The sequence below is a fragment of the Colossoma macropomum genome, unplaced genomic scaffold (assembly GCF_904425465.1).
Source record: "Colossoma macropomum unplaced genomic scaffold, Colossoma_macropomum, whole genome shotgun sequence".
Classification (NCBI taxonomy): domain Eukaryota; kingdom Metazoa; phylum Chordata; class Actinopteri; order Characiformes; family Serrasalmidae; genus Colossoma; species Colossoma macropomum.
The window spans coordinates 373,841-400,471 of NW_023496039.1; the positions used below are offsets into that span (position 1 = coordinate 373,841).

At 48.6% G+C, this 26,631-nt stretch overlaps 43 non-coding genes across 43 annotated transcripts; all 43 read left to right on the forward strand.

The window, feature by feature from the left end:
• The first annotated feature begins 36 nt into the window (after positions 1 to 36).
• trnat-agu lies at positions 37 to 111 on the forward strand. Its single transcript has one exon. It is a non-coding gene; the product is annotated as a tRNA-Thr (tRNA).
• A 75-nt stretch (positions 112 to 186) lies between these two features.
• trnar-ucu lies at positions 187 to 275 on the forward strand. The gene is given in 2 exon segments: positions 187 to 223; positions 241 to 275. It is a non-coding gene; the product is annotated as a tRNA-Arg (tRNA).
• A 1,125-nt stretch (positions 276 to 1,400) lies between these two features.
• trnar-ucu lies at positions 1,401 to 1,490 on the forward strand. The gene is given in 2 exon segments: positions 1,401 to 1,437; positions 1,455 to 1,490. It is a non-coding gene; the product is annotated as a tRNA-Arg (tRNA).
• A 981-nt stretch (positions 1,491 to 2,471) lies between these two features.
• Positions 2,472 to 2,545, forward strand: trnat-agu. The gene has a single exon. It is a non-coding gene; the product is annotated as a tRNA-Thr (tRNA).
• A 74-nt stretch (positions 2,546 to 2,619) lies between these two features.
• Positions 2,620 to 2,709, forward strand: trnar-ucu. The gene is given in 2 exon segments: positions 2,620 to 2,656; positions 2,674 to 2,709. It is a non-coding gene; the product is annotated as a tRNA-Arg (tRNA).
• A 988-nt stretch (positions 2,710 to 3,697) lies between these two features.
• trnat-agu lies at positions 3,698 to 3,771 on the forward strand. Its single transcript has one exon. It is a non-coding gene; the product is annotated as a tRNA-Thr (tRNA).
• A 75-nt stretch (positions 3,772 to 3,846) lies between these two features.
• trnar-ucu lies at positions 3,847 to 3,937 on the forward strand. The gene is given in 2 exon segments: positions 3,847 to 3,883; positions 3,901 to 3,937. It is a non-coding gene; the product is annotated as a tRNA-Arg (tRNA).
• Positions 3,938 to 4,924: 987 nt separating this feature from the next.
• On the forward strand, positions 4,925 to 4,998 carry trnat-agu. The gene has a single exon. It is a non-coding gene; the product is annotated as a tRNA-Thr (tRNA).
• A 75-nt stretch (positions 4,999 to 5,073) lies between these two features.
• Positions 5,074 to 5,163, forward strand: trnar-ucu. The gene is given in 2 exon segments: positions 5,074 to 5,110; positions 5,128 to 5,163. It is a non-coding gene; the product is annotated as a tRNA-Arg (tRNA).
• A 988-nt stretch (positions 5,164 to 6,151) lies between these two features.
• trnat-agu lies at positions 6,152 to 6,225 on the forward strand. Its single transcript has one exon. It is a non-coding gene; the product is annotated as a tRNA-Thr (tRNA).
• A 75-nt stretch (positions 6,226 to 6,300) lies between these two features.
• trnar-ucu lies at positions 6,301 to 6,390 on the forward strand. The gene is given in 2 exon segments: positions 6,301 to 6,337; positions 6,355 to 6,390. It is a non-coding gene; the product is annotated as a tRNA-Arg (tRNA).
• A 987-nt stretch (positions 6,391 to 7,377) lies between these two features.
• Positions 7,378 to 7,451, forward strand: trnat-agu. The gene has a single exon. It is a non-coding gene; the product is annotated as a tRNA-Thr (tRNA).
• A 75-nt stretch (positions 7,452 to 7,526) lies between these two features.
• On the forward strand, positions 7,527 to 7,616 carry trnar-ucu. The gene is given in 2 exon segments: positions 7,527 to 7,563; positions 7,581 to 7,616. It is a non-coding gene; the product is annotated as a tRNA-Arg (tRNA).
• Positions 7,617 to 8,604: 988 nt separating this feature from the next.
• On the forward strand, positions 8,605 to 8,678 carry trnat-agu. Its single transcript has one exon. It is a non-coding gene; the product is annotated as a tRNA-Thr (tRNA).
• Positions 8,679 to 8,753: 75 nt separating this feature from the next.
• On the forward strand, positions 8,754 to 8,843 carry trnar-ucu. The gene is given in 2 exon segments: positions 8,754 to 8,790; positions 8,808 to 8,843. It is a non-coding gene; the product is annotated as a tRNA-Arg (tRNA).
• A 988-nt stretch (positions 8,844 to 9,831) lies between these two features.
• On the forward strand, positions 9,832 to 9,905 carry trnat-agu. Its single transcript has one exon. It is a non-coding gene; the product is annotated as a tRNA-Thr (tRNA).
• A 75-nt stretch (positions 9,906 to 9,980) lies between these two features.
• On the forward strand, positions 9,981 to 10,070 carry trnar-ucu. The gene is given in 2 exon segments: positions 9,981 to 10,017; positions 10,035 to 10,070. It is a non-coding gene; the product is annotated as a tRNA-Arg (tRNA).
• Positions 10,071 to 11,058: 988 nt separating this feature from the next.
• trnat-agu lies at positions 11,059 to 11,132 on the forward strand. The gene has a single exon. It is a non-coding gene; the product is annotated as a tRNA-Thr (tRNA).
• Positions 11,133 to 11,207: 75 nt separating this feature from the next.
• Positions 11,208 to 11,297, forward strand: trnar-ucu. Its single transcript is given in 2 exon segments — positions 11,208 to 11,244; positions 11,262 to 11,297. It is a non-coding gene; the product is annotated as a tRNA-Arg (tRNA).
• Positions 11,298 to 12,285: 988 nt separating this feature from the next.
• trnat-agu lies at positions 12,286 to 12,359 on the forward strand. Its single transcript has one exon. It is a non-coding gene; the product is annotated as a tRNA-Thr (tRNA).
• A 75-nt stretch (positions 12,360 to 12,434) lies between these two features.
• trnar-ucu lies at positions 12,435 to 12,524 on the forward strand. Its single transcript is given in 2 exon segments — positions 12,435 to 12,471; positions 12,489 to 12,524. It is a non-coding gene; the product is annotated as a tRNA-Arg (tRNA).
• Positions 12,525 to 13,512: 988 nt separating this feature from the next.
• trnat-agu lies at positions 13,513 to 13,586 on the forward strand. The gene has a single exon. It is a non-coding gene; the product is annotated as a tRNA-Thr (tRNA).
• Positions 13,587 to 13,661: 75 nt separating this feature from the next.
• Positions 13,662 to 13,751, forward strand: trnar-ucu. Its single transcript is given in 2 exon segments — positions 13,662 to 13,698; positions 13,716 to 13,751. It is a non-coding gene; the product is annotated as a tRNA-Arg (tRNA).
• Positions 13,752 to 14,739: 988 nt separating this feature from the next.
• On the forward strand, positions 14,740 to 14,813 carry trnat-agu. The gene has a single exon. It is a non-coding gene; the product is annotated as a tRNA-Thr (tRNA).
• Positions 14,814 to 14,888: 75 nt separating this feature from the next.
• trnar-ucu lies at positions 14,889 to 14,978 on the forward strand. Its single transcript is given in 2 exon segments — positions 14,889 to 14,925; positions 14,943 to 14,978. It is a non-coding gene; the product is annotated as a tRNA-Arg (tRNA).
• A 988-nt stretch (positions 14,979 to 15,966) lies between these two features.
• On the forward strand, positions 15,967 to 16,040 carry trnat-agu. Its single transcript has one exon. It is a non-coding gene; the product is annotated as a tRNA-Thr (tRNA).
• Positions 16,041 to 16,115: 75 nt separating this feature from the next.
• On the forward strand, positions 16,116 to 16,205 carry trnar-ucu. Its single transcript is given in 2 exon segments — positions 16,116 to 16,152; positions 16,170 to 16,205. It is a non-coding gene; the product is annotated as a tRNA-Arg (tRNA).
• A 988-nt stretch (positions 16,206 to 17,193) lies between these two features.
• On the forward strand, positions 17,194 to 17,267 carry trnat-agu. The gene has a single exon. It is a non-coding gene; the product is annotated as a tRNA-Thr (tRNA).
• A 75-nt stretch (positions 17,268 to 17,342) lies between these two features.
• Positions 17,343 to 17,432, forward strand: trnar-ucu. The gene is given in 2 exon segments: positions 17,343 to 17,379; positions 17,397 to 17,432. It is a non-coding gene; the product is annotated as a tRNA-Arg (tRNA).
• A 988-nt stretch (positions 17,433 to 18,420) lies between these two features.
• trnat-agu lies at positions 18,421 to 18,494 on the forward strand. The gene has a single exon. It is a non-coding gene; the product is annotated as a tRNA-Thr (tRNA).
• A 75-nt stretch (positions 18,495 to 18,569) lies between these two features.
• Positions 18,570 to 18,659, forward strand: trnar-ucu. Its single transcript is given in 2 exon segments — positions 18,570 to 18,606; positions 18,624 to 18,659. It is a non-coding gene; the product is annotated as a tRNA-Arg (tRNA).
• A 988-nt stretch (positions 18,660 to 19,647) lies between these two features.
• On the forward strand, positions 19,648 to 19,721 carry trnat-agu. The gene has a single exon. It is a non-coding gene; the product is annotated as a tRNA-Thr (tRNA).
• A 75-nt stretch (positions 19,722 to 19,796) lies between these two features.
• Positions 19,797 to 19,886, forward strand: trnar-ucu. The gene is given in 2 exon segments: positions 19,797 to 19,833; positions 19,851 to 19,886. It is a non-coding gene; the product is annotated as a tRNA-Arg (tRNA).
• Positions 19,887 to 20,874: 988 nt separating this feature from the next.
• trnat-agu lies at positions 20,875 to 20,948 on the forward strand. The gene has a single exon. It is a non-coding gene; the product is annotated as a tRNA-Thr (tRNA).
• A 75-nt stretch (positions 20,949 to 21,023) lies between these two features.
• trnar-ucu lies at positions 21,024 to 21,113 on the forward strand. Its single transcript is given in 2 exon segments — positions 21,024 to 21,060; positions 21,078 to 21,113. It is a non-coding gene; the product is annotated as a tRNA-Arg (tRNA).
• A 988-nt stretch (positions 21,114 to 22,101) lies between these two features.
• Positions 22,102 to 22,175, forward strand: trnat-agu. The gene has a single exon. It is a non-coding gene; the product is annotated as a tRNA-Thr (tRNA).
• A 75-nt stretch (positions 22,176 to 22,250) lies between these two features.
• Positions 22,251 to 22,340, forward strand: trnar-ucu. The gene is given in 2 exon segments: positions 22,251 to 22,287; positions 22,305 to 22,340. It is a non-coding gene; the product is annotated as a tRNA-Arg (tRNA).
• Positions 22,341 to 23,303: 963 nt separating this feature from the next.
• Positions 23,304 to 23,377, forward strand: trnat-agu. Its single transcript has one exon. It is a non-coding gene; the product is annotated as a tRNA-Thr (tRNA).
• A 75-nt stretch (positions 23,378 to 23,452) lies between these two features.
• trnar-ucu lies at positions 23,453 to 23,542 on the forward strand. Its single transcript is given in 2 exon segments — positions 23,453 to 23,489; positions 23,507 to 23,542. It is a non-coding gene; the product is annotated as a tRNA-Arg (tRNA).
• Positions 23,543 to 24,530: 988 nt separating this feature from the next.
• On the forward strand, positions 24,531 to 24,604 carry trnat-agu. The gene has a single exon. It is a non-coding gene; the product is annotated as a tRNA-Thr (tRNA).
• Positions 24,605 to 24,679: 75 nt separating this feature from the next.
• Positions 24,680 to 24,769, forward strand: trnar-ucu. The gene is given in 2 exon segments: positions 24,680 to 24,716; positions 24,734 to 24,769. It is a non-coding gene; the product is annotated as a tRNA-Arg (tRNA).
• A 988-nt stretch (positions 24,770 to 25,757) lies between these two features.
• Positions 25,758 to 25,831, forward strand: trnat-agu. The gene has a single exon. It is a non-coding gene; the product is annotated as a tRNA-Thr (tRNA).
• Positions 25,832 to 25,906: 75 nt separating this feature from the next.
• trnar-ucu lies at positions 25,907 to 25,996 on the forward strand. Its single transcript is given in 2 exon segments — positions 25,907 to 25,943; positions 25,961 to 25,996. It is a non-coding gene; the product is annotated as a tRNA-Arg (tRNA).
• Positions 25,997 to 26,631: the final 635 nt, after the last annotated feature.

Below are 26,631 nucleotides of genomic sequence, written 5' to 3' on the forward strand. Positions count from 1 at the left end.
CTGCAGCACGAGGACCCCTTTCGCTCTGCAGGCTGCGGCGCCGTGGCTTAGTTGGTCCAAAGCGCCTGTCTAGTAAACAGGAGATCCTGGGTTCGAATCCCAGCGGTGCCTGGTGTTTATAGCAAACGTTTTCAGGCATGTTGCATCAAAACGACGGCTCCCTCGCCATTTTGACAGCGTCCTATGGGCTCTGTGGCGCAATGGATAGCGCATTGGACTTCTAGACATAGGTTTGAGGCCATTCAAAGTTGTGGGTTCGAGTCCCACCAGAGTCGGGAGTTTTCTCACCTTGCGAGAGTTGAGTCCCCTGTGTCTGCTGCTCCCTTCCTAAGCACAGGCTAAGCACTGTGAAAGAGAGGAAGCACATGTGGCTGAGGCATTCTCACCCTCTATGCTGGAATGCTTTGTTTTCCTCCGCGTTCAGGCACTCACACACTTGGCCGCTGTTCCAAATTTCATTCCCCAGTTGTGCATCAAAAGATGGGTGTATGAGTTCGCAAGAGTCCCTACTGTATAAAGTTGAAGAATCCGACGCATCCGATGTACATCAATGGCTTGAAGCTGTTTTGGGACCATTCATCCCACGGCTTCCAATTTTAGAAAAGCGTGCAGATCCAGGAACTACTCAGTGTTTGTTTGGTTCAGGACTTTAGCCAGCAGTCCTGGAGGACCCCAGTATGTGAAGTGTTGCATTCTGTCATTGCACTCACCTGATCCAACTCACAAGGTAATCAGTAGGGCCTTCACGAGAATCAGCTTTTTTGCGAAAGGGCGGTCCTTACGTTGCTGTCGTCTGCCAGAGTCCAGTTTTTTGTCACCTTTTCCACTATTAAGCGACTGTCTTAGTCGGTCTAAGCGGCTGCCTAGTACACCGCAGGTCCTGGATGTGCATTCCAACGGTGGCTATTAGGTCTCTCCAAGTTGTCAGGAATGTCGCATATAAATAAATAGCCCACTTAGGTTTTGGACAAATGATTGTTTTTCTTGCTCTGTGGCTTTACCTCTTTTTTCTGATGCTTTATGTGAGTCTTATGGGTTAGATTACAGGATCACTGCGTCTGTCCATTTTGTTAACCGTTTGTGGGAGAGTTGCTCAAGTTAGGCTTTTGTTGGATTTAATGCTGCTCAAGTCAATAGAAAAGCCTGGGTCTGACTCCCAGCGGCGACTGTTACTTGTACTGTTTTGCTCAAAGCCTGTCAAAGAGCAATACGGAGCACTGCAGCACGAGGACCCCTTTCGCTCTGCAGGCTGCGGCGCCGTGGCTTAGTTGGTCAAAGCGCTGTCTAGTAAACAGGAGATCCTGGGTTCGAATCCAGCGGTGCCTGGTGTTTATAGTAAACGTTTTCAGGCATGTTGCATCAAAACGACGGCTCCCTCGCCATTTTGACAGCGTCCTATGGGCTCTGTGGCGCAATGGATAGCGCATTGGACTTCTAGACATAGGTTTGAGGCCATTCAAAGGTTGTGGGTTCGAGTCCCACCAGAGTCGGGAGTTTTCTCACCTTGCGAGAGTTGAGTCCCTGTGTCTGCTGCTCCCTTCCTAAGCACAGGCTAAGCACTGTGAAAGAGAGGGAAGCACAGGTTTGTGCATGAGGCCATTCTCACCCTCTATGCTGGAATGCTTTGTTTCCTCCGCGTTCAGGCACTCACACACTTGGCCGCTGTTCCAAAATTTCATTCCCCAGTTGTGCATCAAAAGATGGTGTATGAGTTCGCAAGAGTCCTACTGTATAAGTGAAGAATCCGACGCATCTGATGTACATCAATGCTTGAAGCTGTTTTGGGACCATTCATCCACGGCTTCCAATTTTAGAAAAGCGTGCAGATCCAGGAACTACTCAGTGTTTGTTTGGTTCAGGACTTTTAGCCAGCAGTCCTGGAGGACCCCAGTATGTGAAGTGTTGCATTCTGTCATTGCACTCACCTGATCCAACTCACAAGGTAATCAGTAGGGCCTTCACGAGAAATCAGCTTTTTGCGAAGGGCGGTCCTTACGTTGCTGTCGTCTGCCAGAGTCCAGTTTTTGTCACCTTTTCCACTATTAAAGCGACTGTCTTAGTCGGTCTAAGCGGCTGCCTAGTACAAAACCGCAGGTCCTGGATGTGCATTCCAACGGTGGCTATTAGGTCTCTCCCAAGATTGTCAGGAATGTCGCATATAAATAAATAGCCCACTTAGGTTTTGGACAAATGATTGTTTTTCTTGCTCTGTGGCCTTACCTCTTTTTTCTGATGCTTTATGTGAGTCTTATGGTTAGATTACAGGATCCACTGCGTCTGTCCATTTTGTTAACCGTTTGTGGGAGAGTTGCTCAAGTTAGCTTTTGTTGGATTTAATGCTGCTCAAGTCAATAGAAAAGCCTGGGTCTGACTCCCAGCGGCGACTGTTACTTGTACTGTTTGCTCAAAAGCCTGTCAAAGAGCAATACGGAGCACTGCAGCACGAGGACCCCTTTCCCTCTGCAGGCTGCGGCGCCGTGGCTTAGTTTGGTCAAGCGCCTGTCTAGTAAACAGGAGATCCTGGGTTCGAATCCCAGCGGTGCCTGGTGTTTATAGTAAACGTTTTCAGGCATGTTGCATCAAACGACGGCTCCCTCGCCATTTTGACAGCGTCCTATGGGCTCTGTGGCGCAATGGATAGCGCATTGGACTTCTAGACATAGGTTTGAGGCCATTCAAAGGTTGTGGGTTCGAGTCCCACCAGAGTCGGGAGTTTTCTCACCTTGCGAGAGTTGAGTCCCCTGTGTCTGCTGCTCCCTTCCTAAGCACAGGCTAAGCACTGTGAAAGAGAGGGAAGCACAGGTTTGTGCATGAGGCCATTCTCACCCTCTATGCTGGAATGCTTTGTTTCCTCCGCGTTCAGGCACTCACACACTTGGCCGCTGTTCCAAAATTTCATTCCCCAGTTGTGCATCAAAAGATGGGTGTATGAGTTCGCAAGAGTCCCTACTGTATAAAGTTGAAGAATCCGACGCATCTGATGTACATCAATGGCTTGAAGCTGTTTTGGGACCATTCATCCCACGGCTTCCAATTTTAGAAAAGCGTGCAGATCTAGGAACTACTCAGTGTTTGTTTGGTTCAGGACTTTTAGCCAGTAGTCCTGGAGGACCCCAGTATGTGAAGTGTTGCATTCTGTCATTGCACTCACCTGATCCAACTCACAAGGTAATCAGTAGGGCCTTCACGGAGAAATCAGCTTTTTTGCGAAAGGGCGGTCCTTACGTTGCTGTCGTCTGCCAGAGTCCAGTTTTTGTCACCTTTTCCACTATTAAAGCGACTGTCTTAGTCGGTCTAAGCGGCTGCCTAGTACACCGCAGGTCCTGGATGTGCATTCCAACGGTGGCTATTAGGTCTCTCCAAGATTGTCAGGAATGTCGCATATAAATAAATAGCCCACTTAGGTTTTGGACAAATGATTGTTTTTCTTGCTCTGTGGCCTTACCTCTTTTTTCTGATGCTTTATGTGAGTCTTATGGTTAGATTACAGGATCCACTGCGTCTGTCCATTTTGTTAACCGTTTGTGGGAGAGTTGCTCAAGTTAGGCTTTTGTTGGATTTAATGCTGCTCAAGTCAATAGAAAAGCCTGGGTCTGACTCCCAGCGGCGACTGTTACTTGTACTGTTTGCTCAAAAGCCTGTCAAAGAGCAATACGGAGCACTGCAGCACGAGGACCCCTTTCGCTCTGCAGGCTGCGGCGCCGTGGCTTAGTTGGTCAAAGCGCCTGTCTAGTAAACAGGAGATCCTGGGTTCGAATCCCAGCGGTGCCTGGTGTTTATAGTAAACGTTTTCAGGCATGTTGCATCAAAACGACGGCTCCCTCGCCATTTTGACAGCGTCCTATGGGCTCTGTGGCGCAATGGATAGCGCATTGGACTTCTAGACATAGGTTTGAGGCCATTCAAAGGTTGTGGGTTCGAGTCCCCACCAGAGTCGGGAGTTTTCTCACCTTGCGAGAGTTGAGTCCCCTGTGTCTGCTGCTCCCTTCCTAAGCACAGGCTAAGCACTGTGAAAGAGAGGGAGCACAGGTTTGTGCATGAGGCCATTCTCACCCTCTATGCTGGAATGCTTTGTTTCCTCCGCGTTCAGGCACTCACACACTTGGCCGCTGTTCCAAAATTTCATTCCCCAGTTGTGCATCAAAAGATGGGTGTATGAGTTCGCAAGAGTCCCTACTGTATAAAGTTGAAGAATCCGACGCATCTGATGTACATCAATGGCTTGAAGCTGTTTTGGGACCATTCATCCCACGGCTTCCAATTTTAGAAAAGCGTGCAGATCTAGGAACTACTCAGTGTTTGTTTGGTTCAGGACTTTTAGCCAGTAGTCCTGGAGGACCCCAGTATGTGAAGTGTTGCATTCTGTCATTGCACTCACCTGATCCAACTCACAAGGTAATCAGTAGGGCCTTCACGGAGAAATCAGCTTTTTTGCGAAAGGGCGGTCCTTACGTTGCTGTCGTCTGCCAGAGTCCAGTTTTTGTCACCTTTTCCACTATTAAAGCGACTGTCTTAGTCGGTCTAAGCGGCTGCCTAGTACACCGCAGGTCCTGGATGTGCATTCCAACGGTGGCTATTAGGTCTCTCCAAGATTGTCAGGAATGTCGCATATAAATAAATAGCCCACTTAGGTTTTGGACAAATGATTGTTTTTCTTGCTCTGTGGCCTTACCTCTTTTTTCTGATGCTTTATGTGAGTCTTATGGTTAGATTACAGGATCCACTGCGTCTGTCCATTTTGTTAACCGTTTGTGGGAGAGTTGCTCAAGTTAGGCTTTTGTTGGATTTAATGCTGCTCAAGTCAATAGAAAAGCCTGGGTCTGACTCCCAGCGGCGACTGTTACTTGTACTGTTTGCTCAAAAGCCTGTCAAAGAGCAATACGGAGCACTGCAGCACGAGGACCCCTTTCGCTCTGCAGGCTGCGGCGCCGTGGCTTAGTTGGTCAAAGCGCCTGTCTAGTAAACAGGAGATCCTGGGTTCGAATCCCAGCGGTGCCTGGTGTTTATAGTAAACGTTTTCAGGCATGTTGCATCAAAACGACGGCTCCCTCGCCATTTTGACAGCGTCCTATGGGCTCTGTGGCGCAATGGATAGCGCATTGGACTTCTAGACATAGGTTTGAGGCCATTCAAAGGTTGTGGGTTCGAGTCCCACCAGAGTCGGGAGTTTTCTCACCTTGCGAGAGTTGAGTCCCCTGTGTCTGCTGCTCCCTTCCTAAGCACAGGCTAAGCACTGTGAAAGAGAGGGAAGCACAGGTTTGTGCATGAGGCCATTCTCACCCTCTATGCTGGAATGCTTTGTTTCCTCCGCGTTCAGGCACTCACACACTTGGCCGCTGTTCCAAAATTTCATTCCCCAGTTGTGCATCAAAAGATGGGTGTATGAGTTCGCAAGAGTCCCTACTGTATAAAGTTGAAGAATCCGACGCATCCGATGTACATCAATGGCTTGAAGCTGTTTTGGGACCATTCATCCCACGGCTTCCAATTTTAGAAAAGCGTGCAGATCCAGGAACTACTCAGTGTTTGTTTGGTTCAGGACTTTTAGCCAGCAGTCCTGGAGGACCCCAGTATGTGAAGTGTTGCATTCTGTCATTGCACTCACCTGATCCAACTCACAAGGTAATCAGTAGGGCCTTCACGGAGAAATCAGCTTTTTTGCGAAAGGGCGGTCCTTACGTTGCTGTCGTCTGCCAGAGTCCAGTTTTTGTCACCTTTTCCACTATTAAAGCGACTGTCTTAGTCGGTCTAAGCGGCTGCCTAGTACACCGCAGGTCCTGGATGTGCATTCCAACGGTGGCTATTAGGTCTCTCCAAGATTGTCAGGAATGTCGCATATAAATAAATAGCCCACTTAGGTTTTGGACAAATGATTGTTTTTCTTGCTCTGTGGCCTTACCTCTTTTTTCTGATGCTTTATGTGAGTCTTATGGTTAGATTACAGGATCCACTGCGTCTGTCCATTTTGTTAACCGTTTGTGGGAGAGTTGCTCAAGTTAGGCTTTTGTTGGATTTAATGCTGCTCAAGTCAATAGAAAAGCCTGGGTCTGACTCCCAGCGGCGACTGTTACTTGTACTGTTTGCTCAAAAGCCTGTCAAAGAGCAATACGGAGCACTGCAGCACGAGGACCCCTTTCGCTCTGCAGGCTGCGGCGCCGTGGCTTAGTTGGTCAAAGCGCCTGTCTAGTAAACAGGAGATCCTGGGTTCGAATCCCAGCGGTGCCTGGTGTTTATAGTAAACGTTTTCAGGCATGTTGCATCAAAACGACGGCTCCCTCGCCATTTTGACAGCGTCCTATGGGCTCTGTGGCGCAATGGATAGCGCATTGGACTTCTAGACATAGGTTTGAGGCCATTCAAAGGTTGTGGGTTCGAGTCCCACCAGAGTCGGGAGTTTTCTCACCTTGCGAGAGTTGAGTCCCCTGTGTCTGCTGCTCCCTTCCTAAGCACAGGCTAAGCACTGTGAAAGAGAGGGAAGCACAGGTTTGTGCATGAGGCCATTCTCACCCTCTATGCTGGAATGCTTTGTTTCCTCCGCGTTCAGGCACTCACACACTTGGCCGCTGTTCCAAAATTTCATTCCCCAGTTGTGCATCAAAAGATGGGTGTATGAGTTCGCAAGAGTCCCTACTGTATAAAGTTGAAGAATCCGACGCATCCGATGTACATCAATGGCTTGAAGCTGTTTTGGGACCATTCATCCCACGGCTTCCAATTTTAGAAAAGCGTGCAGATCCAGGAACTACTCAGTGTTTGTTTGGTTCAGGACTTTTAGCCAGCAGTCCTGGAGGACCCCAGTATGTGAAGTGTTGCATTCTGTCATTGCACTCACCTGATCCAACTCACAAGGTAATCAGTAGGGCCTTCACGGAGAAATCAGCTTTTTTGCGAAAGGGCGGTCCTTACGTTGCTGTCGTCTGCCAGAGTCCAGTTTTGTCACCTTTTCCACTATTAAAGCGACTGTCTTAGTCGGTCTAAGCGGCTGCCTAGTACACCGCAGGTCCTGGATGTGCATTCCAACGGTGGCTATTAGGTCTCTCCAAGATTGTCAGGAATGTCGCATATAAATAAATAGCCCACTTAGGTTTTGGACAAATGATTGTTTTTCTTGCTCTGTGGCCTTACCTCTTTTTTCTGATGCTTTATGTGAGTCTTATGGTTAGATTACAGGATCCACTGCGTCTGTCCATTTTGTTAACCGTTTGTGGGAGAGTTGCTCAAGTTAGGCTTTTGTTGGATTTAATGCTGCTCAAGTCAATAGAAAAGCCTGGGTCTGACTCCCAGCGGCGACTGTTACTTGTACTGTTTGCTCAAAAGCCTGTCAAAGAGCAATACGGAGCACTGCAGCACGAGGACCCCTTTCGCTCTGCAGGCTGCGGCGCCGTGGCTTAGTTGGTCAAAGCGCCTGTCTAGTAAACAGGAGATCCTGGGTTCGAATCCCAGCGGTGCCTGGTGTTTATAGTAAACGTTTTCAGGCATGTTGCATCAAAACGACGGCTCCCTCGCCATTTTGACAGCGTCCTATGGGCTCTGTGGCGCAATGGATAGCGCATTGGACTTCTAGACATAGGTTTGAGGCCATTCAAAGGTTGTGGGTTCGAGTCCCACCAGAGTCGGGAGTTTTCTCACCTTGCGAGAGTTGAGTCCCCTGTGTCTGCTGCTCCCTTCCTAAGCACAGGCTAAGCACTGTGAAAGAGAGGGAAGCACAGGTTTGTGCATGAGGCCATTCTCACCCTCTATGCTGGAATGCTTTGTTTCCTCCGCGTTCAGGCACTCACACACTTGGCCGCTGTTCCAAAATTTCATTCCCCAGTTGTGCATCAAAAGATGGGTGTATGAGTTCGCAAGAGTCCCTACTGTATAAAGTTGAAGAATCCGACGCATCCGATGTACATCAATGGCTTGAAGCTGTTTTGGGACCATTCATCCCACGGCTTCCAATTTTAGAAAAGCGTGCAGATCCAGGAACTACTCAGTGTTTGTTTGGTTCAGGACTTTTAGCCAGCAGTCCTGGAGGACCCCAGTATGTGAAGTGTTGCATTCTGTCATTGCACTCACCTGATCCAACTCACAAGGTAATCAGTAGGGCCTTCACGGAGAAATCAGCTTTTTTGCGAAAGGGCGGTCCTTACGTTGCTGTCGTCTGCCAGAGTCCAGTTTTTGTCACCTTTTCCACTATTAAAGCGACTGTCTTAGTCGGTCTAAGCGGCTGCCTAGTACACCGCAGGTCCTGGATGTGCATTCCAACGGTGGCTATTAGGTCTCTCCAAGATTGTCAGGAATGTCGCATATAAATAAATAGCCCACTTAGGTTTTGGACAAATGATTGTTTTTCTTGCTCTGTGGCCTTACCTCTTTTTTCTGATGCTTTATGTGAGTCTTATGGTTAGATTACAGGATCCACTGCGTCTGTCCATTTTGTTAACCGTTTGTGGGAGAGTTGCTCAAGTTAGGCTTTTGTTGGATTTAATGCTGCTCAAGTCAATAGAAAAGCCTGGGTCTGACTCCCAGCGGCGACTGTTACTTGTACTGTTTGCTCAAAAGCCTGTCAAAGAGCAATACGGAGCACTGCAGCACGAGGACCCCTTTCGCTCTGCAGGCTGCGGCGCCGTGGCTTAGTTGGTCAAAGCGCCTGTCTAGTAAACAGGAGATCCTGGGTTCGAATCCCAGCGGTGCCTGGTGTTTATAGTAAACGTTTTCAGGCATGTTGCATCAAAACGACGGCTCCCTCGCCATTTTGACAGCGTCCTATGGGCTCTGTGGCGCAATGGATAGCGCATTGGACTTCTAGACATAGGTTTGAGGCCATTCAAAGGTTGTGGGTTCGAGTCCCACCAGAGTCGGGAGTTTTCTCACCTTGCGAGAGTTGAGTCCCCTGTGTCTGCTGCTCCCTTCCTAAGCACAGGCTAAGCACTGTGAAAGAGAGGGAAGCACAGGTTTGTGCATGAGGCCATTCTCACCCTCTATGCTGGAATGCTTTGTTTCCTCCGCGTTCAGGCACTCACACACTTGGCCGCTGTTCCAAAATTTCATTCCCCAGTTGTGCATCAAAAGATGGGTGTATGAGTTCGCAAGAGTCCCTACTGTATAAAGTTGAAGAATCCGACGCATCCGATGTACATCAATGGCTTGAAGCTGTTTTGGGACCATTCATCCCACGGCTTCCAATTTTAGAAAAGCGTGCAGATCCAGGAACTACTCAGTGTTTGTTTGGTTCAGGACTTTTAGCCAGCAGTCCTGGAGGACCCCAGTATGTGAAGTGTTGCATTCTGTCATTGCACTCACCTGATCCAACTCACAAGGTAATCAGTAGGGCCTTCACGGAGAAATCAGCTTTTTTGCGAAAGGGCGGTCCTTACGTTGCTGTCGTCTGCCAGAGTCCAGTTTTTGTCACCTTTTCCACTATTAAAGCGACTGTCTTAGTCGGTCTAAGCGGCTGCCTAGTACACCGCAGGTCCTGGATGTGCATTCCAACGGTGGCTATTAGGTCTCTCCAAGATTGTCAGGAATGTCGCATATAAATAAATAGCCCACTTAGGTTTTGGACAAATGATTGTTTTTCTTGCTCTGTGGCCTTACCTCTTTTTTCTGATGCTTTATGTGAGTCTTATGGTTAGATTACAGGATCCACTGCGTCTGTCCATTTTGTTAACCGTTTGTGGGAGAGTTGCTCAAGTTAGGCTTTTGTTGGATTTAATGCTGCTCAAGTCAATAGAAAAGCCTGGGTCTGACTCCCAGCGGCGACTGTTACTTGTACTGTTTGCTCAAAAGCCTGTCAAAGAGCAATACGGAGCACTGCAGCACGAGGACCCCTTTCGCTCTGCAGGCTGCGGCGCCGTGGCTTAGTTGGTCAAAGCGCCTGTCTAGTAAACAGGAGATCCTGGGTTCGAATCCCAGCGGTGCCTGGTGTTTATAGTAAACGTTTTCAGGCATGTTGCATCAAAACGACGGCTCCCTCGCCATTTTGACAGCGTCCTATGGGCTCTGTGGCGCAATGGATAGCGCATTGGACTTCTAGACATAGGTTTGAGGCCATTCAAAGGTTGTGGGTTCGAGTCCCACCAGAGTCGGGAGTTTTCTCACCTTGCGAGAGTTGAGTCCCCTGTGTCTGCTGCTCCCTTCCTAAGCACAGGCTAAGCACTGTGAAAGAGAGGGAAGCACAGGTTTGTGCATGAGGCCATTCTCACCCTCTATGCTGGAATGCTTTGTTTCCTCCGCGTTCAGGCACTCACACACTTGGCCGCTGTTCCAAAATTTCATTCCCCAGTTGTGCATCAAAAGATGGGTGTATGAGTTCGCAAGAGTCCCTACTGTATAAAGTTGAAGAATCCGACGCATCCGATGTACATCAATGGCTTGAAGCTGTTTTGGGACCATTCATCCCACGGCTTCCAATTTTAGAAAAGCGTGCAGATCCAGGAACTACTCAGTGTTTGTTTGGTTCAGGACTTTTAGCCAGCAGTCCTGGAGGACCCCAGTATGTGAAGTGTTGCATTCTGTCATTGCACTCACCTGATCCAACTCACAAGGTAATCAGTAGGGCCTTCACGGAGAAATCAGCTTTTTTGCGAAAGGGCGGTCCTTACGTTGCTGTCGTCTGCCAGAGTCCAGTTTTTGTCACCTTTTCCACTATTAAAGCGACTGTCTTAGTCGGTCTAAGCGGCTGCCTAGTACACCGCAGGTCCTGGATGTGCATTCCAACGGTGGCTATTAGGTCTCTCCAAGATTGTCAGGAATGTCGCATATAAATAAATAGCCCACTTAGGTTTTGGACAAATGATTGTTTTTCTTGCTCTGTGGCCTTACCTCTTTTTTCTGATGCTTTATGTGAGTCTTATGGTTAGATTACAGGATCCACTGCGTCTGTCCATTTTGTTAACCGTTTGTGGGAGAGTTGCTCAAGTTAGGCTTTTGTTGGATTTAATGCTGCTCAAGTCAATAGAAAAGCCTGGGTCTGACTCCCAGCGGCGACTGTTACTTGTACTGTTTGCTCAAAAGCCTGTCAAAGAGCAATACGGAGCACTGCAGCACGAGGACCCCTTTCGCTCTGCAGGCTGCGGCGCCGTGGCTTAGTTGGTCAAAGCGCCTGTCTAGTAAACAGGAGATCCTGGGTTCGAATCCCAGCGGTGCCTGGTGTTTATAGCAAACGTTTTCAGGCATGTTGCATCAAAACGACGGCTCCCTCGCCATTTTGACAGCGTCCTATGGGCTCTGTGGCGCAATGGATAGCGCATTGGACTTCTAGACATAGGTTTGAGGCCATTCAAAGGTTGTGGGTTCGAGTCCCACCAGAGTCGGGAGTTTTCTCACCTTGCGAGAGTTGAGTCCCCTGTGTCTGCTGCTCCCTTCCTAAGCACAGGCTAAGCACTGTGAAAGAGAGGGAAGCACAGGTTTGTGCATGAGGCCATTCTCACCCTCTATGCTGGAATGCTTTGTTTCCTCCGCGTTCAGGCACTCACACACTTGGCCGCTGTTCCAAAATTTCATTCCCCAGTTGTGCATCAAAAGATGGGTGTATGAGTTCGCAAGAGTCCCTACTGTATAAAGTTGAAGAATCCGACGCATCCGATGTACATCAATGGCTTGAAGCTGTTTTGGGACCATTCATCCCACGGCTTCCAATTTTAGAAAAGCGTGCAGATCCAGGAACTACTCAGTGTTTGTTTGGTTCAGGACTTTTAGCCAGCAGTCCTGGAGGACCCCAGTATGTGAAGTGTTGCATTCTGTCATTGCACTCACCTGATCCAACTCACAAGGTAATCAGTAGGGCCTTCACGGAGAAATCAGCTTTTTTGCGAAAGGGCGGTCCTTACGTTGCTGTCGTCTGCCAGAGTCCAGTTTTTGTCACCTTTTCCACTATTAAAGCGACTGTCTTAGTCGGTCTAAGCGGCTGCCTAGTACACCGCAGGTCCTGGATGTGCATTCCAACGGTGGCTATTAGGTCTCTCCAAGATTGTCAGGAATGTCGCATATAAATAAATAGCCCACTTAGGTTTTGGACAAATGATTGTTTTTCTTGCTCTGTGGCCTTACCTCTTTTTTCTGATGCTTTATGTGAGTCTTATGGTTAGATTACAGGATCCACTGCGTCTGTCCATTTTGTTAACCGTTTGTGGGAGAGTTGCTCAAGTTAGGCTTTTGTTGGATTTAATGCTGCTCAAGTCAATAGAAAAGCCTGGGTCTGACTCCCAGCGGCGACTGTTACTTGTACTGTTTGCTCAAAAGCCTGTCAAAGAGCAATACGGAGCACTGCAGCACGAGGACCCCTTTCGCTCTGCAGGCTGCGGCGCCGTGGCTTAGTTGGTCAAAGCGCCTGTCTAGTAAACAGGAGATCCTGGGTTCGAATCCCAGCGGTGCCTGGTGTTTATAGTAAACGTTTTCAGGCATGTTGCATCAAAACGACGGCTCCCTCGCCATTTTGACAGCGTCCTATGGGCTCTGTGGCGCAATGGATAGCGCATTGGACTTCTAGACATAGGTTTGAGGCCATTCAAAGGTTGTGGGTTCGAGTCCCACCAGAGTCGGGAGTTTTCTCACCTTGCGAGAGTTGAGTCCCCTGTGTCTGCTGCTCCCTTCCTAAGCACAGGCTAAGCACTGTGAAAGAGAGGGAAGCACAGGTTTGTGCATGAGGCCATTCTCACCCTCTATGCTGGAATGCTTTGTTTCCTCCGCGTTCAGGCACTCACACACTTGGCCGCTGTTCCAAAATTTCATTCCCCAGTTGTGCATCAAAAGATGGGTGTATGAGTTCGCAAGAGTCCCTACTGTATAAAGTTGAAGAATCCGACGCATCCGATGTACATCAATGGCTTGAAGCTGTTTTGGGACCATTCATCCCACGGCTTCCAATTTTAGAAAAGCGTGCAGATCCAGGAACTACTCAGTGTTTGTTTGGTTCAGGACTTTTAGCCAGCAGTCCTGGAGGACCCCAGTATGTGAAGTGTTGCATTCTGTCATTGCACTCACCTGATCCAACTCACAAGGTAATCAGTAGGGCCTTCACGGAGAAATCAGCTTTTTTGCGAAAGGGCGGTCCTTACGTTGCTGTCGTCTGCCAGAGTCCAGTTTTTGTCACCTTTTCCACTATTAAAGCGACTGTCTTAGTCGGTCTAAGCGGCTGCCTAGTACACCGCAGGTCCTGGATGTGCATTCCAACGGTGGCTATTAGGTCTCTCCAAGATTGTCAGGAATGTCGCATATAAATAAATAGCCCACTTAGGTTTTGGACAAATGATTGTTTTTCTTGCTCTGTGGCCTTACCTCTTTTTTCTGATGCTTTATGTGAGTCTTATGGTTAGATTACAGGATCCACTGCGTCTGTCCATTTTGTTAACCGTTTGTGGGAGAGTTGCTCAAGTTAGGCTTTTGTTGGATTTAATGCTGCTCAAGTCAATAGAAAAGCCTGGGTCTGACTCCCAGCGGCGACTGTTACTTGTACTGTTTGCTCAAAAGCCTGTCAAAGAGCAATACGGAGCACTGCAGCACGAGGACCCCTTTCGCTCTGCAGGCTGCGGCGCCGTGGCTTAGTTGGTCAAAGCGCCTGTCTAGTAAACAGGAGATCCTGGGTTCGAATCCCAGCGGTGCCTGGTGTTTATAGTAAACGTTTTCAGGCATGTTGCATCAAAACGACGGCTCCCTCGCCATTTTGACAGCGTCCTATGGGCTCTGTGGCGCAATGGATAGCGCATTGGACTTCTAGACATAGGTTTGAGGCCATTCAAAGGTTGTGGGTTCGAGTCCCACCAGAGTCGGGAGTTTTCTCACCTTGCGAGAGTTGAGTCCCCTGTGTCTGCTGCTCCCTTCCTAAGCACAGGCTAAGCACTGTGAAAGAGAGGGAAGCACAGGTTTGTGCATGAGGCCATTCTCACCCTCTATGCTGGAATGCTTTGTTTCCTCCGCGTTCAGGCACTCACACACTTGGCCGCTGTTCCAAAATTTCATTCCCCAGTTGTGCATCAAAAGATGGGTGTATGAGTTCGCAAGAGTCCCTACTGTATAAAGTTGAAGAATCCGACGCATCCGATGTACATCAATGGCTTGAAGCTGTTTTGGGACCATTCATCCCACGGCTTCCAATTTTAGAAAAGCGTGCAGATCCAGGAACTACTCAGTGTTTGTTTGGTTCAGGACTTTTAGCCAGCAGTCCTGGAGGACCCCAGTATGTGAAGTGTTGCATTCTGTCATTGCACTCACCTGATCCAACTCACAAGGTAATCAGTAGGGCCTTCACGGAGAAATCAGCTTTTTTGCGAAAGGGCGGTCCTTACGTTGCTGTCGTCTGCCAGAGTCCAGTTTTTGTCACCTTTTCCACTATTAAAGCGACTGTCTTAGTCGGTCTAAGCGGCTGCCTAGTACACCGCAGGTCCTGGATGTGCATTCCAACGGTGGCTATTAGGTCTCTCCAAGATTGTCAGGAATGTCGCATATAAATAAATAGCCCACTTAGGTTTTGGACAAATGATTGTTTTTCTTGCTCTGTGGCCTTACCTCTTTTTTCTGATGCTTTATGTGAGTCTTATGGTTAGATTACAGGATCCACTGCGTCTGTCCATTTTGTTAACCGTTTGTGGGAGAGTTGCTCAAGTTAGGCTTTTGTTGGATTTAATGCTGCTCAAGTCAATAGAAAAGCCTGGGTCTGACTCCCAGCGGCGACTGTTACTTGTACTGTTTGCTCAAAAGCCTGTCAAAGAGCAATACGGAGCACTGCAGCACGAGGACCCCTTTCGCTCTGCAGGCTGCGGCGCCGTGGCTTAGTTGGTCAAAGCGCCTGTCTAGTAAACAGGAGATCCTGGGTTCGAATCCCAGCGGTGCCTGGTGTTTATAGCAAACGTTTTCAGGCATGTTGCATCAAAACGACGGCTCCCTCGCCATTTTGACAGCGTCCTATGGGCTCTGTGGCGCAATGGATAGCGCATTGGACTTCTAGACATAGGTTTGAGGCCATTCAAAGGTTGTGGGTTCGAGTCCCACCAGAGTCGGGAGTTTTCTCACCTTGCGAGAGTTGAGTCCCCTGTGTCTGCTGCTCCCTTCCTAAGCACAGGCTAAGCACTGTGAAAGAGAGGGAAGCACAGGTTTGTGCATGAGGCCATTCTCACCCTCTATGCTGGAATGCTTTGTTTCCTCCGCGTTCAGGCACTCACACACTTGGCCGCTGTTCCAAAATTTCATTCCCCAGTTGTGCATCAAAAGATGGGTGTATGAGTTCGCAAGAGTCCCTACTGTATAAAGTTGAAGAATCCGACGCATCCGATGTACATCAATGGCTTGAAGCTGTTTTGGGACCATTCATCCCACGGCTTCCAATTTTAGAAAAGCGTGCAGATCCAGGAACTACTCAGTGTTTGTTTGGTTCAGGACTTTTAGCCAGCAGTCCTGGAGGACCCCAGTATGTGAAGTGTTGCATTCTGTCATTGCACTCACCTGATCCAACTCACAAGGTAATCAGTAGGGCCTTCACGGAGAAATCAGCTTTTTTGCGAAAGGGCGGTCCTTACGTTGCTGTCGTCTGCCAGAGTCCAGTTTTTGTCACCTTTTCCACTATTAAAGCGACTGTCTTAGTCGGTCTAAGCGGCTGCCTAGTACACCGCAGGTCCTGGATGTGCATTCCAACGGTGGCTATTAGGTCTCTCCAAGATTGTCAGGAATGTCGCATATAAATAAATAGCCCACTTAGGTTTTGGACAAATGATTGTTTTTCTTGCTCTGTGGCCTTACCTCTTTTTTCTGATGCTTTATGTGAGTCTTATGGTTAGATTACAGGATCCACTGCGTCTGTCCATTTTGTTAACCGTTTGTGGGAGAGTTGCTCAAGTTAGGCTTTTGTTGGATTTAATGCTGCTCAAGTCAATAGAAAAGCCTGGGTCTGACTCCCAGCGGCGACTGTTACTTGTACTGTTTGCTCAAAAGCCTGTCAAAGAGCAATACGGAGCACTGCAGCACGAGGACCCCTTTCGCTCTGCAGGCTGCGGCGCCGTGGCTTAGTTGGTCAAAGCGCCTGTCTAGTAAACAGGAGATCCTGGGTTCGAATCCCAGCGGTGCCTGGTGTTTATAGCAAACGTTTTCAGGCATGTTGCATCAAAACGACGGCTCCCTCGCCATTTTGACAGCGTCCTATGGGCTCTGTGGCGCAATGGATAGCGCATTGGACTTCTAGACATAGGTTTGAGGCCATTCAAAGGTTGTGGGTTCGAGTCCCACCAGAGTCGGGAGTTTTCTCACCTTGCGAGAGTTGAGTCCCCTGTGTCTGCTGCTCCCTTCCTAAGCACAGGCTAAGCACTGTGAAAGAGAGGGAAGCACAGGTTTGTGCATGAGGCCATTCTCACCCTCTATGCTGGAATGCTTTGTTTCCTCCGCGTTCAGGCACTCACACACTTGGCCGCTGTTCCAAAATTTCATTCCCCAGTTGTGCATCAAAAGATGGGTGTATGAGTTCGCAAGAGTCCCTACTGTATAAAGTTGAAGAATCCGACGCATCCGATGTACATCAATGGCTTGAAGCTGTTTTGGGACCATTCATCCCACGGCTTCCAATTTTAGAAAAGCGTGCAGATCCAGGAACTACTCAGTGTTTGTTTGGTTCAGGACTTTTAGCCAGCAGTCCTGGAGGACCCCAGTATGTGAAGTGTTGCATTCTGTCATTGCACTCACCTGATCCAACTCACAAGGTAATCAGTAGGGCCTTCACGGAGAAATCAGCTTTTTTGCGAAAGGGCGGTCCTTACGTTGCTGTCGTCTGCCAGAGTCCAGTTTTTGTCACCTTTTCCACTATTAAAGCGACTGTCTTAGTCGGTCTAAGCGGCTGCCTAGTACACCGCAGGTCCTGGATGTGCATTCCAACGGTGGCTATTAGGTCTCTCCAAGATTGTCAGGAATGTCGCATATAAATAAATAGCCCACTTAGGTTTTGGACAAATGATTGTTTTTCTTGCTCTGTGGCCTTACCTCTTTTTTCTGATGCTTTATGTGAGTCTTATGGTTAGATTACAGGATCCACTGCGTCTGTCCATTTTGTTAACCGTTTGTGGGAGAGTTGCTCAAGTTAGGCTTTTGTTGGATTTAATGCTGCTCAAGTCAATAGAAAAGCCTGGGTCTGACTCCCAGCGGCGACTGTTACTTGTACTGTTTGCTCAAAAGCCTGTCAAAGAGCAATACGGAGCACTGCAGCACGAGGACCCCTTTCGCTCTGCAGGCTGCGGCGCCGTGGCTTAGTTGGTCAAAGCGCCTGTCTAGTAAACAGGAGATCCTGGGTTCGAATCCCAGCGGTGCCTGGTGTTTATAGTAAACGTTTTCAGGCATGTTGCATCAAAACGACGGCTCCCTCGCCATTTTGACAGCGTCCTATGGGCTCTGTGGCGCAATGGATAGCGCATTGGACTTCTAGACATAGGTTTGAGGCCATTCAAAGGTTGTGGGTTCGAGTCCCACCAGAGTCGGGAGTTTTCTCACCTTGCGAGAGTTGAGTCCCCTGTGTCTGCTGCTCCCTTCCTAAGCACAGGCTAAGCACTGTGAAAGAGAGGGAAGCACAGGTTTGTGCATGAGGCCATTCTCACCCTCTATGCTGGAATGCTTTGTTTCCTCCGCGTTCAGGCACTCACACACTTGGCCGCTGTTCCAAAATTTCATTCCCCAGTTGTGCATCAAAAGATGGGTGTATGAGTTCGCAAGAGTCCCTACTGTATAAAGTTGAAGAATCCGACGCATCCGATGTACATCAATGGCTTGAAGCTGTTTTGGGACCATTCATCCCACGGCTTCCAATTTTAGAAAAGCGTGCAGATCCAGGAACTACTCAGTGTTTGTTTGGTTCAGGACTTTTAGCCAGCAGTCCTGGAGGACCCCAGTATGTGAAGTGTTGCATTCTGTCATTGCACTCACCTGATCCAACTCACAAGGTAATCAGTAGGGCCTTCACGGAGAAATCAGCTTTTTTGCGAAAGGGCGGTCCTTACGTTGCTGTCGTCTGCCAGAGTCCAGTTTTTGTCACCTTTTCCACTATTAAAGCGACTGTCTTAGTCGGTCTAAGCGGCTGCCTAGTACACCGCAGGTCCTGGATGTGCATTCCAACGGTGGCTATTAGGTCTCTCCAAGATTGTCAGGAATGTCGCATATAAATAAATAGCCCACTTAGGTTTTGGACAAATGATTGTTTTTCTTGCTCTGTGGCCTTACCTCTTTTTTCTGATGCTTTATGTGAGTCTTATGGTTAGATTACAGGATCCACTGCGTCTGTCCATTTTGTTAACCGTTTGTGGGAGAGTTGCTCAAGTTAGGCTTTTGTTGGATTTAATGCTGCTCAAGTCAATAGAAAAGCCTGGGTCTGACTCCCAGCGGCGACTGTTACTTGTACTGTTTGCTCAAAAGCCTGTCAAAGAGCAATACGGAGCACTGCAGCACGAGGACCCCTTTCGCTCTGCAGGCTGCGGCGCCGTGGCTTAGTTGGTCAAAGCGCCTGTCTAGTAAACAGGAGATCCTGGGTTCGAATCCCAGCGGTGCCTGGTGTTTATAGCAAACGTTTTCAGGCATGTTGCATCAAAACGACGGCTCCCTCGCCATTTTGACAGCGTCCTATGGGCTCTGTGGCGCAATGGATAGCGCATTGGACTTCTAGACATAGGTTTGAGGCCATTCAAAGGTTGTGGGTTCGAGTCCCACCAGAGTCGGGAGTTTTCTCACCTTGCGAGAGTTGAGTCCCCTGTGTCTGCTGCTCCCTTCCTAAGCACAGGCTAAGCACTGTGAAAGAGAGGGAAGCACAGGTTTGTGCATGAGGCCATTCTCACCCTCTATGCTGGAATGCTTTGTTTCCTCCGCGTTCAGGCACTCACACACTTGGCCGCTGTTCCAAAATTTCATTCCCCAGTTGTGCATCAAAAGATGGGTGTATGAGTTCGCAAGAGTCCCTACTGTATAAAGTTGAAGAATCCGACGCATCCGATGTACATCAATGGCTTGAAGCTGTTTTGGGACCATTCATCCCACGGCTTCCAATTTTAGAAAAGCGTGCAGATCCAGGAACTACTCAGTGTTTGTTTGGTTCAGGACTTTTAGCCAGCAGTCCTGGAGGACCCCAGTATGTGAAGTGTTGCATTCTGTCATTGCACTCACCTGATCCAACTCACAAGGTAATCAGTAGGGCCTTCACGGAGAAATCAGCTTTTTTGCGAAAGGGCGGTCCTTACGTTGCTGTCGTCTGCCAGAGTCCAGTTTTTGTCACCTTTTCCACTATTAAAGCGACTGTCTTAGTCGGTCTAAGCGGCTGCCTAGTACACCGCAGGTCCTGGATGTGCATTCCAACGGTGGCTATTAGGTCTCTCCAAGATTGTCAGGAATGTCGCATATAAATAAATAGCCCACTTAGGTTTTGGACAAATGATTGTTTTTCTTGCTCTGTGGCCTTACCTCTTTTTTCTGATGCTTTATGTGAGTCTTATGGTTAGATTACAGGATCCACTGCGTCTGTCCATTTTGTTAACCGTTTGTGGGAGAGTTGCTCAAGTTAGGCTTTTGTTGGATTTAATGCTGCTCAAGTCAATAGAAAAGCCTGGGTCTGACTCCCAGCGGCGACTGTTACTTGTACTGTTTGCTCAAAAGCCTGTCAAAGAGCAATACGGAGCACTGCAGCACGAGGACCCCTTTCGCTCTGCAGGCTGCGGCGCCGTGGCTTAGTTGGTCAAAGCGCCTGTCTAGTAAACAGGAGATCCTGGGTTCGAATCCCAGCGGTGCCTGGTGTTTATAGTAAACGTTTTCAGGCATGTTGCATCAAAACGACGGCTCCCTCGCCATTTTGACAGCGTCCTATGGGCTCTGTGGCGCAATGGATAGCGCATTGGACTTCTAGACATAGGTTTGAGGCCATTCAAAGGTTGTGGGTTCGAGTCCCACCAGAGTCGGGAGTTTTCTCACCTTGCGAGAGTTGAGTCCCCTGTGTCTGCTGCTCCCTTCCTAAGCACAGGCTAAGCACTGTGAAAGAGAGGGAAGCACAGGTTTGTGCATGAGGCCATTCTCACCCTCTATGCTGGAATGCTTTGTTTCCTCCGCGTTCAGGCACTCACACACTTGGCCGCTGTTCCAAAATTTCATTCCCCAGTTGTGCATCAAAAGATGGGTGTATGAGTTCGCAAGAGTCCCTACTGTATAAAGTTGAAGAATCCGACGCATCCGATGTACATCAATGGCTTGAAGCTGTTTTGGGACCATTCATCCCACGGCTTCCAATTTTAGAAAAGCGTGCAGATCCAGGAACTACTCAGTGTTTGTTTGGTTCAGGACTTTTAGCCAGCAGTCCTGGAGGACCCCAGTATGTGAAGTGTTGCATTCTGTCATTGCACTCACCTGATCCAACTCACAAGGTAATCAGTAGGGCCTTCACGGAGAAATCAGCTTTTTTGCGAAAGGGCGGTCCTTACGTTGCTGTCGTCTGCCAGAGTCCAGTTTTTGTCACCTTTTCCACTATTAAAGCGACTGTCTTAGTCGGTCTAAGCGGCTGCCTAGTACACCGCAGGTCCTGGATGTGCATTCCAACGGTGGCTATTAGGTCTCTCCAAGATTGTCAGGAATGTCGCATATAAATAAATAGCCCACTTAGGTTTTGGACAAATGATTGTTTTTCTTGCTCTGTGGCCTTACCTCTTTTTTCTGATGCTTTATGTGAGTCTTATGGTTAGATTACAGGATCCACTGCGTCTGTCCATTTTGTTAACCGTTTGTGGGAGAGTTGCTCAAGTTAGGCTTTTGTTGGATTTAATGCTGCTCAAGTCAATAGAAAAGCCTGGGTCTGACTCCCAGCGGCGACTGTTACTTGTACTGTTTGCTCAAAAGCCTGTCAAAGAGCAATACGGAGCACTGCAGCACGAGGACCCCTTTCGCTCTGCAGGCTGCGGCGCCGTGGCTTAGTTGGTCAAAGCGCCTGTCTAGTAAACAGGAGATCCTGGGTTCGAATCCCAGCGGTGCCTGGTGTTTATAGTAAACGTTTTCAGGCATGTTGCATCAAAACGACGGCTCCCTCGCCATTTTGACAGCGTCCTATGGGCTCTGTGGCGCAATGGATAGCGCATTGGACTTCTAGACATAGGTTTGAGGCCATTCAAAGGTTGTGGGTTCGAGTCCCACCAGAGTCGGGAGTTTTCTCACCTTGCGAGAGTTGAGTCCCCTGTGTCTGCTGCTCCCTTCCTAAGCACAGGCTAAGCACTGTGAAAGAGAGGGAAGCACAGGTTTGTGCATGAGGCCATTCTCACCCTCTATGCTGGAATGCTTTGTTTCCTCCGCGTTCAGGCACTCACACACTTGGCCGCTGTTCCAAAATTTCATTCCCCAGTTGTGCATCAAAAGATGGGTGTATGAGTTCGCAAGAGTCCCTACTGTATAAAGTTGAAGAATCCGACGCATCCGATGTACATCAATGGCTTGAAGCTGTTTTGGGACCATTCATCCCACGGCTTCCAATTTTAGAAAAGCGTGCAGATCCAGGAACTACTCAGTGTTTGTTTGGTTCAGGACTTTTAGCCAGCAGTCCTGGAGGACCCCAGTATGTGAAGTGTTGCATTCTGTCATTGCACTCACCTGATCCAACTCACAAGGTAATCAGTAGGGCCTTCACGGAGAAATCAGCTTTTTTGCGAAAGGGCGGTCCTTACGTTGCTGTCGTCTGCCAGAGTCCAGTTTTTGTCACCTTTTCCACTATTAAAGCGACTGTCTTAGTCGGTCTAAGCGGCTGCCTAGTACACCGCAGGTCCTGGATGTGCATTCCAACGGTGGCTATTAGGTCTCTCCAAGATTGTCAGGAATGTCGCATATAAATAAATAGCCCACTTAGGTTTTGGACAAATGATTGTTTTTCTTGCTCTGTGGCCTTACCTCTTTTTTCTGATGCTTTATGTGAGTCTTATGGTTAGATTACAGGATCCACTGCGTCTGTCCATTTTGTTAACCGTTTGTGGGAGAGTTGCTCAAGTTAGGCTTTTGTTGGATTTAATGCTGCTCAAGTCAATAGAAAAGCCTGGGTCTGACTCCCAGCGGCGACTGTTACTTGTACTGTTTGCTCAAAAGCCTGTCAAAGAGCAATACGGAGCACTGCAGCACGAGGACCCCTTTCGCTCTGCAGGCTGCGGCGCCGTGGCTTAGTTGGTCAAAGCGCCTGTCTAGTAAACAGGAGATCCTGGGTTCGAATCCCAGCGGTGCCTGGTGTTTATAGCAAACGTTTTCAGGCATGTTGCATCAAAACGACGGCTCCCTCGCCATTTTGACAGCGTCCTATGGGCTCTGTGGCGCAATGGATAGCGCATTGGACTTCTAGACATAGGTTTGAGGCCATTCAAAGGTTGTGGGTTCGAGTCCCACCAGAGTCGGGAGTTTTCTCACCTTGCGAGAGTTGAGTCCCCTGTGTCTGCTGCTCCCTTCCTAAGCACAGGCTAAGCACTGTGAAAGAGGCCATTCTCACCCTCTATGCTGGAATGCTTTGTTTCCTCCGCGTTCAGGCACTCACACACTTGGCCGCTGTTCCAAAATTTCATTCCCCAGTTGTGCATCAAAAGATGGGTGTATGAGTTCGCAAGAGTCCCTACTGTATAAAGTTGAAGAATCCGACGCATCCGATGTACATCAATGGCTTGAAGCTGTTTTGGGACCATTCATCCCACGGCTTCCAATTTTAGAAAAGCGTGCAGATCCAGGAACTACTCAGTGTTTGTTTGGTTCAGGACTTTTAGCCAGCAGTCCTGGAGGACCCCAGTATGTGAAGTGTTGCATTCTGTCATTGCACTCACCTGATCCAACTCACAAGGTAATCAGTAGGGCCTTCACGGAGAAATCAGCTTTTTTGCGAAAGGGCGGTCCTTACGTTGCTGTCGTCTGCCAGAGTCCAGTTTTTGTCACCTTTTCCACTATTAAAGCGACTGTCTTAGTCGGTCTAAGCGGCTGCCTAGTACACCGCAGGTCCTGGATGTGCATTCCAACGGTGGCTATTAGGTCTCTCCAAGATTGTCAGGAATGTCGCATATAAATAAATAGCCCACTTAGGTTTTGGACAAATGATTGTTTTTCTTGCTCTGTGGCCTTACCTCTTTTTTCTGATGCTTTATGTGAGTCTTATGGTTAGATTACAGGATCCACTGCGTCTGTCCATTTTGTTAACCGTTTGTGGGAGAGTTGCTCAAGTTAGGCTTTTGTTGGATTTAATGCTGCTCAAGTCAATAGAAAAGCCTGGGTCTGACTCCCAGCGGCGACTGTTACTTGTACTGTTTGCTCAAAAGCCTGTCAAAGAGCAATACGGAGCACTGCAGCACGAGGACCCCTTTCGCTCTGCAGGCTGCGGCGCCGTGGCTTAGTTGGTCAAAGCGCCTGTCTAGTAAACAGGAGATCCTGGGTTCGAATCCCAGCGGTGCCTGGTGTTTATAGCAAACGTTTTCAGGCATGTTGCATCAAAACGACGGCTCCCTCGCCATTTTGACAGCGTCCTATGGGCTCTGTGGCGCAATGGATAGCGCATTGGACTTCTAGACATAGGTTTGAGGCCATTCAAAGGTTGTGGGTTCGAGTCCCACCAGAGTCGGGAGTTTTCTCACCTTGCGAGAGTTGAGTCCCCTGTGTCTGCTGCTCCCTTCCTAAGCACAGGCTAAGCACTGTGAAAGAGAGGGAAGCACAGGTTTGTGCATGAGGCCATTCTCACCCTCTATGCTGGAATGCTTTGTTTCCTCCGCGTTCAGGCACTCACACACTTGGCCGCTGTTCCAAAATTTCATTCCCCAGTTGTGCATCAAAAGATGGGTGTATGAGTTCGCAAGAGTCCCTACTGTATAAAGTTGAAGAATCCGACGCATCCGATGTACATCAATGGCTTGAAGCTGTTTTGGGACCATTCATCCCACGGCTTCCAATTTTAGAAAAGCGTGCAGATCCAGGAACTACTCAGTGTTTGTTTGGTTCAGGACTTTTAGCCAGCAGTCCTGGAGGACCCCAGTATGTGAAGTGTTGCATTCTGTCATTGCACTCACCTGATCCAACTCACAAGGTAATCAGTAGGGCCTTCACGGAGAAATCAGCTTTTTTGCGAAAGGGCGGTCCTTACGTTGCTGTCGTCTGCCAGAGTCCAGTTTTTGTCACCTTTTCCACTATTAAAGCGACTGTCTTAGTCGGTCTAAGCGGCTGCCTAGTACACCGCAGGTCCTGGAAGTGCATTCCAACGGTGGCTATTAGGTCTCTCCAAGATTGTCAGGAATGTCGCATATAAATAAATAGCCCACTTAGGTTTTGGACAAATGATTGTTTTTCTTGCTCTGTGGCCTTACCTCTTTTTTCTGATGCTTTATGTGAGTCTTATGGTTAGATTACAGGATCCACTGCGTCTGTCCATTTTGTTAACCGTTTGTGGGAGAGTTGCTCAAGTTAGGCTTTTGTTGGATTTAATGCTGCTCAAGTCAATAGAAAAGCCTGGGTCTGACTCCCAGCGGCGACTGTTACTTGTACTGTTTGCTCAAAAGCCTGTCAAAGAGCAATACGGAGCACTGCAGCACGAGGACCCCTTTCGCTCTGCAGGCTGCGGCGCCGTGGCTTAGTTGGTCAAAGCGCCTGTCTAGTAAACAGGAGATCCTGGGTTCGAATCCCAGCGGTGCCTGGTGTTTATAGCAAACGTTTTCAGGCATGTTGCATCAAAACGACGGCTCCCTCGCCATTTTGACAGCGTCCTATGGGCTCTGTGGCGCAATGGATAGCGCATTGGACTTCTAGACATAGGTTTGAGGCCATTCAAAGGTTGTGGGTTCGAGTCCCACCAGAGTCGGGAGTTTTCTCACCTTGCGAGAGTTGAGTCCCCTGTGTCTGCTGCTCCCTTCCTAAGCACAGGCTAAGCACTGTGAAAGAGAGGGAAGCACAGGTTTGTGCATGAGGCCATTCTCACCCTCTATGCTGGAATGCTTTGTTTCCTCCGCGTTCAGGCACTCACACACTTGGCCGCTGTTCCAAAATTTCATTCCCCAGTTGTGCATCAAAAGATGGGTGTATGAGTTCGCAAGAGTCCCTACTGTATAAAGTTGAAGAATCCGACGCATCCGATGTACATCAATGGCTTGAAGCTGTTTTGGGACCATTCATCCCACGGCTTCCAATTTTAGAAAAGCGTGCAGATCCAGGAACTACTCAGTGTTTGTTTGGTTCAGGACTTTTAGCCAGCAGTCCTGGAGGACCCCAGTATGTGAAGTGTTGCATTCTGTCATTGCACTCACCTGATCCAACTCACAAGGTAATCAGTAGGGCCTTCACGGAGAAATCAGCTTTTTTGCGAAAGGGCGGTCCTTACGTTGCTGTCGTCTGCCAGAGTCCAGTTTTTGTCACCTTTTCCACTATTAAAGCGACTGTCTTAGTCGGTCTAAGCGGCTGCCTAGTACACCGCAGGTCCTGGATGTGCATTCCAACGGTGGCTATTAGGTCTCTCCAAGATTGTCAGGAATGTCGCATATAAATAAATAGCCCACTTAGGTTTTGGACAAATGATTGTTTTTCTTGCTCTGTGGCCTTACCTCTTTTTTCTGATGCTTTATGTGAGTCTTATGGTTAGATTACAGGATCCACTGCGTCTGTCCATTTTGTTAACCGTTTGTGGGAGAGTTGCTCAAGTTAGGCTTTTGTTGGATTTAATGCTGCTCAAGTCAATAGAAAAGCCTGGGTCTGACTCCCAGCGGCGACTGTTACTTGTACTGTTTGCTCAAAAGCCTGTCAAAGAGCAATACGGAGCACTGCAGCACGAGGACCCCTTTCGCTCTGCAGGCTGCGGCGCCGTGGCTTAGTTGGTCAAAGCGCCTGTCTAGTAAACAGGAGATCCTGGGTTCGAATCCCAGCGGTGCCTGGTGTTTATAGCAAACGTTTTCAGGCATGTTGCATCAAAACGACGGCTCCCTCGCCATTTTGACAGCGTCCTATGGGCTCTGTGGCGCAATGGATAGCGCATTGGACTTCTAGACATAGGTTTGAGGCCATTCAAAGGTTGTGGGTTCGAGTCCCACCAGAGTCGGGAGTTTTCTCACCTTGCGAGAGTTGAGTCCCCTGTGTCTGCTGCTCCCTTCCTAAGCACAGGCTAAGCACTGTGAAAGAGAGGGAAGCACAGGTTTGTGCATGAGGCCATTCTCACCCTCTATGCTGGAATGCTTTGTTTCCTCCGCGTTCAGGCACTCACACACTTGGCCGCTGTTCCAAAATTTCATTCCCCAGTTGTGCATCAAAAGATGGGTGTATGAGTTCGCAAGAGTCCCTACTGTATAAAGTTGAAGAATCCGACGCATCCGATGTACATCAATGGCTTGAAGCTGTTTTGGGACCATTCATCCCACGGCTTCCAATTTTAGAAAAGCGTGCAGATCCAGGAACTACTCAGTGTTTGTTTGGTTCAGGACTTTTAGCCAGCAGTCCTGGAGGACCCCAGTATGTGAAGTGTTGCATTCTGTCATTGCACTCACCTGATCCAACTCACAAGGTAATCAGTAGGGCCTTCACGGAGAAATCAGCTTTTTTGCGAAAGGGCGGTCCTTACGTTGCTGTCGTCTGCCAGAGTCCAGTTTTTGTCACCTTTTCCACTATTAAAGCGACTGTCTTAGTCGGTCTAAGCGGCTGCCTAGTACACCGCAGGTCCTGGATGTGCATTCCAACGGT